Here is an 8,160-nt window from a genome sequence, read left to right on the forward strand (position 1 = left end):
AATGTTTAATAATGCAGAATGTACAGAATTACCTCATTGTACTGGAAATATTTCTGTCAATCTATTACATGTACACATGTATATATATAAACATACACACATCTGTAATGAGGACCATCTAATGTTAAAGCTAGATGTTTCTGGTTAGTTGGTTTATTGGTTTCCTAGAGCACCACAAACTGACGGCATAAAACAACAGAAACTTATTCACTTGCAGCTCTGGGGCCCAGCAGTCCAAAATCAAGATGCGGCAAGGTTGGTTCTTTTGGAGGCTCTGAGGGAGGATCTGTTCCATGCCCCTGTCATACCTTCTGGTGGTTGCAGGTAAGCCTTGGCTTTCCTTGATGTTCTGTGGCTTCCAATCTCAGCCTCTGTCTTCACATGGCATTCACTGTGCATCTGTCCTCTTCTTGTATAGATACTAATTCTTTAATTAGGACCCACCCTAATCCTGTATGATCTCATCTTAATTACATCTGCAAAGACCCAATTTCCAAATAAGGTTACATTTCCAAATGGACATGAATTTTGGAGAGATACTATTCAATCTACTACAGCTGGATTTTTTTAAAATTTATTATTTTTCTGCATGTCATGAATTCTCTATTATAAGCACATAATATTTTACAAAAAGAATAAAGGGATGTGTCTTTTTAAAAGTATGGAAATGTGAGAAAGTCTACAATCTAATATATGATAAGGGTGATGCTTTAATTTAGTGGGAAAAGAATGGTTTATTAATAAATGCTGCTGGCATAATTAAAATAAAGACATTAAAAATAAAATACAGTTAACTTAGATTTTTGCATCATAACAGGAAGCAAATTAATTTAAGATGGATTGAAGTCTAAATATATGCAAAAGCATAAAATGTCATGTATTTAATAATTATGTAAGTCATAAAAATAAGTGACTATGAAACAATGGTTCTACCATCTAGATATTTGTTTTAAATACAATATCCTGTGTCCTTTTCCAAGGGATTCTCATAGAGTGCTTGGGCCCCAGAATCTCTATTTTTAGTGAGCACCCCACATGATTCTCTTACAGGCACTCCATCAATGACAGTTTGAGAAACTGTGGTGTAAATGAATAGGTTACTATATATGTGTACATAAATAAAAGACAGAACTTTGGGAGAAAATGTTTGCAATGTTTAGCAAGCAGGGCATTAATATCTCTAGTATAGAAAGAGTTTCTAATAATCAATAAGAGCAAGACAACTCAATAGAAAAATAAGCAAAGGATATAAACAATCAATATACAGAACAAATACAACTGATCCAAAAAAAAACACTGCTAAAAGAATCTAAATCTCTCTAATTACTAGAGAAATGCAAATTTAAATTTAATAACAAGTGTGTGTGTGTTTTCTTGTAAGACTGAATTATTTAAGCAATTACTAATAAAGTGTTAAGATGAAGGGAAGAGGAGTTAAGACAAACACCCATATATACTGTCAGTAATAGTTTATTACAACCTTTTTAGAGTGTAATTTGGCCATGTCTACCCACATTTTAACTTTTATATCCCATGACCCAGCAATCTTACTTCCCAGAATTTGTCCCACGGATGTAACAGCACAATCTATGTGATATAACAGTGTACAAGAATATTCATTGTGTATTGTTTGGATGGCAGGCAATTGAAAACAATGTAAATGTTAAAGGACAAAAAGTTTGTGATGCATCCACAAAAGTAACACAATACATATCTATATGGACTGATTCGCAAATATGCTCTTAGTATAATTATGGCCATTACGTGAGAAAAGAAAGTTGTAGAAGAGTGTGCAGGTTGCAATCTCGTTTTTGTTTCTAAAAGCATATTTGTGTGTTTATATTTATCTCTGAACAATAGCTACATATTACATAGAAGGGTCTAGAATTGAAGGAGTAAGCTGGGGAATTTAGTCTGAAGTTGCTCGCAAAGCAAGTAATCTGTTTTATTTAGATTGTATGTATATTGGGGTTGGTTTTAAGATAATTATGGAACTTTTAAAGGAGGATGGCATTTATCCCACTCAGGCCATATATTTTTGCTGCCCCTGGGGGGAAAAAAAAACCTGGAAAAAAAAGTGCATCAAAGCCACTCAAATTACTGGGGATTATTTCTGAGGCTGCACTGAAACAATGAGGGACACACACACTTCACTTCTCCACTTTATAACTATAAAAGTCTTGGCATTGCACACTGCCTGAACTTACAGGTAGAGAAACAAAGGTCAGCATCACATCAGACTTCTCACTAGAAACCATGCAAGGTAGAAGACAGTGGGGTGAAATATTCAGAGTTTTGAAAGAAAAAAATACACTGACCTAGAATTTTGTACCCAACACAATTATCCTTTGAAAGTAAAGGAGAAATACAGACTTCCTCAGATAAAGAAAAACTGAGAAAATTTGTCACCAGTAGACCTGCCTTGCAAGAAATAGTTTTAAAAGTTCTTCAGAGAGAAGGACAAGGGTAAGGGTTAGAAGCTCAAATCTATGTAAAGAAAGGAAGAGTCAAAGGAGAAATAAGTGAAGAGTCTTATTTTTTCTTCTCTTTTTTTTTTTTGACATGGACCATTTTTAAAGTCTCTGTTGGAATTTGTTACAATATTGCTTCCATTTTCTGTTTTGGTTTTTTGACTGTAAGGCATGTGGGATCCTAGCTTCCCAACCAGATATCAAACCTGCACCCCTTTCATTGGAAGGCACAGTCTTAACCACTGGACCACCAGGGAAGTCCCTAAGTGAAGAGTCTTAGATTGTCCTGGGAGCCCTTACTGTTGACAGTGCTGACTGTTACCTGAACTCTATGCTCCTGGAAAACAGTGAAGGTTAAGAGATCTCCCACACTTTGTGTTCAGAGAAAAGGCTCATTGTTCCCCATCCCTGCCCCAGCCCCGTATGACTAGACGAGACTCACAGGAGCCCCTTGATTACTTATGAGAAGGCCAGACACAGTCCCTCTAAATTCCCATTCTTTACCTCTGAAATGAGCTGAACTATTATGTCCCCACCGATCAATGGGAACAAAATGTGTGTTAGTCAAACTTTGGTTAAACGTCCATCCTGCCCCAGAGGCCTGAACTTTGCCCATCCTCTGCCTGAGCCCACAGACAGCCCCTGCTGAGAACAGGCTGGCCTCTGAGTGGAACATTCTCTGATCTCCTATCTGATCATGTCCCCCTTTCCCCCAACTCCCCCCACACCTGGGTCCTCCTAGCCTTGTTTACTCCTTGTATAAAAGAAACCCCCTTTTTGCCTAAGTCTGGAGATGCTTGTAGATCTTATGGTTTCCATCACCCCCTCTCCCCCCCCCCCCCTTGCAATCATCCCTTTGAACAAAACCCCCCCTTCCTAAGTCAGGATTTGTTTCTCATTTACTGAGGTCTTTCCTCTTGCTGGGTTGGTTGGCATTTGTTGTGATGTATTTCAGAACGGCTACTCCCCTCACCCCAGCCAAACAAGGGGCTTTTTCTCCCATCTTCACCATGAGAACCTGGTGGGAGTGCCAGAGGTAAAATGCATGAAAATATGGGAGTCCTTGCTTAGACTGTTAGCCCAACGTCAGCTTCCGGCACCTTCCTGCAGGTACCATGGGTGTGTCCCTACCTGTTTCTGGCCACAGAGGCTTCTGCCGTGTGGTCCTGTGTTCTCTGTCCTCACCTGTCTCTCCGGTTTTCAGGGTGGTGGTTTATCCTGGGACCTCAGTTCTCTCATGGAGCTAAGAAAAGTCATTGACTTTCAGTTTGTGCAGCTCTTTTCTCATTCTGGGAGATGGAGACATGACTTCCAAGCTTTTTGTTATGTTTTTACACTTAAATAATTGTTTTCATTTCCATAAGAATTACACACCAGTAACCCATGAGTTCACCCATTTCAGATAACACAACCTTAAAAAATGTGGGTGAGCTGTGTCCCATCTCTGGATTTCTTTTCCCCATGTAGTGTGAGCAATCTTTTCTTAAATTAAAAAAAAAAATGTTGACATATTCCAAAGAGACCCAAAAGTTAAAGTGTTTCACTACCAGCCTGTTGCTAGTTAGCCAGTATTTTCTGAATGAGAGATTTTGAGAACGGCCTACACTCCTCCCTTCTTTCATTTTAGTCCACAGTTATTAAGTTAAATGTAAACTCAGCTGTTTTATTTAAGTGCCTTTGTGAGGTTTATGGGCAGGGGGGATTCGCATTTATTGGCAAATTATCATGCCCCGAGGACTGTGCTAAGTACCCCTCAAGCTTTTATGTGCCTCAGAAGCGGCTCAAGCTCCAGCTTAAATGCAGATTCTGGCTCAGTTGGTCCAGGGTGGGGCCTGAGTGTAAGCATTTCTCACAGGGTGATGCCCAGGTCACTGGTCTATGACCACACTTGCCTCAGTTAATCCCCGCTCACGGATAAGTGTTCTGAGACTGGAGAGGTGAAAGGGCTTTTGCACAGCTTCACAGCTAGTCAGTATTTAAATCTAGGTTCTTGGCTTCAAACGAAGTGGCAAAGGGATCCCTGCAGTTAAGTATCCCGTCTTACCCACAATCACAGCCCTTTATTTAGATCTCTGTTTCAGACACTGTTGTTAGTTGAACTGTGTCCCCCCAAAACATATATTCATGTCCTAACCCCGACCCCTGTACCGGTGAGTGTGACCTTATTTGGAAAGAGGGTCTTTACAGACATAATCTGGTTAAGATGGGATCAAACTGGAGTAGGGGCCCTAAATTCAGTATGATGGGTGTCCTTATAAGAAGAGGAGGGTGACAGACACAGAGAGGACAAGGCCTTGTGAAGACTGAGGCAGAGATGCAGCCACAAGCCAAGGCACCCCAAGGACTGGTAGCCACCACTGGAAGGTGGAAAAGGTGTTACCCATCAGGGTTCTTGGCCTCCTTAATCAATGGAAATTGATCAGATGCCAGACAATAAACTCAGGCAAGGCTTTATGGGGCCCCCTGCTGGCAGGAGGGAGAGAGAATAAGTAACAGATTCCCTTGCTGCCTTGCTCCCCTATTAGCTGATTCCTTATATGGGGTGAGGGTAGGGGTGTGTCCAGGGGTCAGGCGGGAGGGGTGGCTTAGGTGATTTGCCCACCCCTTCAGTGGTGGTGTGTACAGGGGGCATGCGCAGTGCCCTGCTTTTGTTCCGGACCCCCTTCCCTGCTTTTGCTCCGGGCTCTTCAGAAGTGGCAGTGGGGCTTTTTGGTCTCTTTGTATCTTTTGTCCAAAATTTGCCCCAACTGGGAATGCACGCAGTTATTTTTAGTCCCATACAGTTTCTTTGTATTTTGTAGCTCCAGGAGACGTTTGTCCAGGTGCAAGCATTGCAGCAAAGGGTGCCAGGTCCCAAGTCCCAGCCTGTCTCAAAGGCAGGGAAGGATTCTCCCCGAGAGGCTTCAGAGAGAATGTGGCTATGCCAACCCCTTGACTTAGGACTTCTAACCTCCAAAACTGAAACAAAACAATTTTGTCCTTTTAAGCCTCCAATTTTGAGGTAATTTGTTTACAGCAGCCATAGGAAACTAATAGAAGCACTTAATACAGTACTTTGGTTTTCCAGGTCTCTGACTGTGTCTGACTGCCAGGCTGGCTGGCTTGTCATCAGGCATACGCTTGATACCAACACAAGCTCTCAACCCCCTTTGTTTGCTCGGCTTAAGAAAATTAGAAAAAAAAAAAAATGTTTACCTTATGAAAGTAAATCAGCCATATTGTACTTTAGAGCAGAGAAGCCTCTGGTTTGTTTTTGTTTTCAAATAGTTTTAAAATGAAACTCTCTTTTTCAACAACAGCAAAACATTTCTCCACAGGAAAAAAGAATCCTGTATACATGTGATTAATTGCCTAGATATTTGCTTCGGAACTGTACTGCTAAGCAAGTGTTTATCATCTGAAAAATCTCATGACATTTAAAAATGAAAAACCTCTCAGTATTGCCTTATATTTGTTCCTCAAAAAAAAAAATCTGTGTTACAGAAAGTTAAAATTCAGAACCAAGTTTTATTTCTTTTCTCAAATCAAGTACAGTCTTTTGGCTTTAGTTGGCCTCAAATGAAGATAAAATAGACTGGGAATGAATTTTTCCTCTTGGCTCCCCTTTTAAAAGTCCTTAGTAGTAGGGAAAAAATAGTGTTCATTTTCATGCTGCTGTAACAAACCACCCCAAAACTTAGTGGCACAAAACAACCGTTTTGTTATGCGCAGAGATTCTGTGGGTCAGGAATTCAGGCACTGTACAGTGGGAATGGCTTGTCTCTGCTCCACGATGTCTGGAAGCAGCTAGGAAGACTCAATGGCAGAAAGCAGAAGGGGAACTATGACTCAGTGGCCAGGGGACCATTGTCTGGAACCTCAGCTGTATCATCTACACGTGACCTGGGCTTCATCACAACATGGTGGCCTCGTGGCAGCTCAGTGCTCCAAATGTGAGTGACCCAAGAAAACAGGTGAGACAGAAACTACTCAGCCTTTTCTCAGGTGCCTCCAGAAGCTGTGTCACTCACTTCTGCTACATTCTATTAGTTACCAGTGAGTCACTAAGGTTGGCCCACATTTTAGGGGAGGAGCCAGACCCCACCCCTTCCTGAGGGTTCACAGAATGTGCAGGCGGGTTTAAAAATCATCACAATATCCTTTACGAACAAATGTTTCTGACAACAGGTAATGAAAATGGTGCTGCATTCTAGGTGTAAGATACTCTTGAGTTTCTGTTTGATTTTGAGTAAGATGTTGCATCTCTTTAGTCCTCACTTTCCTCAACTGCAGGATGAAGGGCTGTACTAGGTGGGTCCCCAGCTCCTTTGCAGAGCTGTGGTCTTACAGTTCTTCCTGTAATTGTACCAATTGAAGTGTTAGAGGTTCTAGTTTGAATTTACAGCTGATGTTTATCTGTCACATTATCTTATGCTGGATTTCCACTTTTAGAATATTTTTAAAAAGTCTTTCACTTACACGATCTGTTTTCTTTGCTTTTTGTATAGAGTCTTTATATTTAATGTCCATATTGTTGTTTTATTGGCTACTTTTATAAATATAATATTACACTTACTTTTACTCTTTACTTTTTTAGATGGCAGTGATGGTATTAGATCCTTCCCCTGGCCTCTTTTTCTTCTATAACCTGATTTTAATCAGTAATAATATATTTCTCAGTATTTACATTTTTAAAAATTTTTACACAATTTTTAAAGGTTACTTTCCATTTACAGTCATTACTAACTATTGGTTATATTCCTCGTGTTGTACAGTACCTCCTTGAGCCTATCTTATACCCGATAGTTTGTACCTCCCCAGCCTAGGATTTTTATTTGCACAGGGTAATCTGCTCACATTTCCCTCACTTGATGTGTCAGCTTTAGATCACAGCCTCCCACTATGGCAATGGGCAGATGGACCCTATCTGCCATTTTCCCCCACCGCCCCCATTTGTTACGTGTGTCATCTCTGCATCATCAGCGTAGGTGGCCTTTACGCTCTTCTCCTTCCCATTCGTCACCACAGCACCTTTAGTCCTTCTGTGGTGGTTTTGCTTGACTGAAGTTCACCCCCTGGGACTTCCTCAAGAGCGTCTCTCGGGAGTTGTGGCCCCTGAGTTTGTGCAACTTCAAAACTCTCTGTCACCTTTGTGTTTAACGGACAGTTTGGTTGGATATAAAATCCTTGGGTCATGGGGTTGTTGCCGTTTGTTTCTAATCTTAGAGTTATTGCTCCATTGTCTTCTGGGGTTGACTGTTGCTGGGAGGGAATCAGAAGCCAGGCTGATCTTTTTGCCTACCTGCCCAAAGGAGTCTTTCTTTATCTTTAAGGTCTGATAACCTTACTAGACTATGCATCTGCATTGATGATACTGATCAGTTTCTCAGACATAGTGTGTGCTTTTCTCACTTAGAATCATGTCTTCTTTTATGTCAGGAAAGTTTGTTTTTAATTATGTTTTAAAATATATGTTCTATCCCATTGCTAATAATATTAATATTGTCATTGTACATGGGAGATTTTTTTGTGTGTGTGTCACACGGGCCTCTCACTGTTGTGGCCTCTCCCGTTGCGGAGCACAGCCTCCGGACGCGCAGGCTCAGCGGCCATGGCTCACGGGCCAAGCCACTCCGTGGCATGTGGGATCTTCCTGGACCGGTGCACGAACCCGCGTCCCCTGCATTGGCAGGCGGACTTGCAACCACTG

Source organism: Physeter macrocephalus, chromosome 13 (genome assembly GCF_002837175.3).
Source record: "Physeter macrocephalus isolate SW-GA chromosome 13, ASM283717v5, whole genome shotgun sequence".
Classification (NCBI taxonomy): domain Eukaryota; kingdom Metazoa; phylum Chordata; class Mammalia; order Artiodactyla; family Physeteridae; genus Physeter; species Physeter macrocephalus.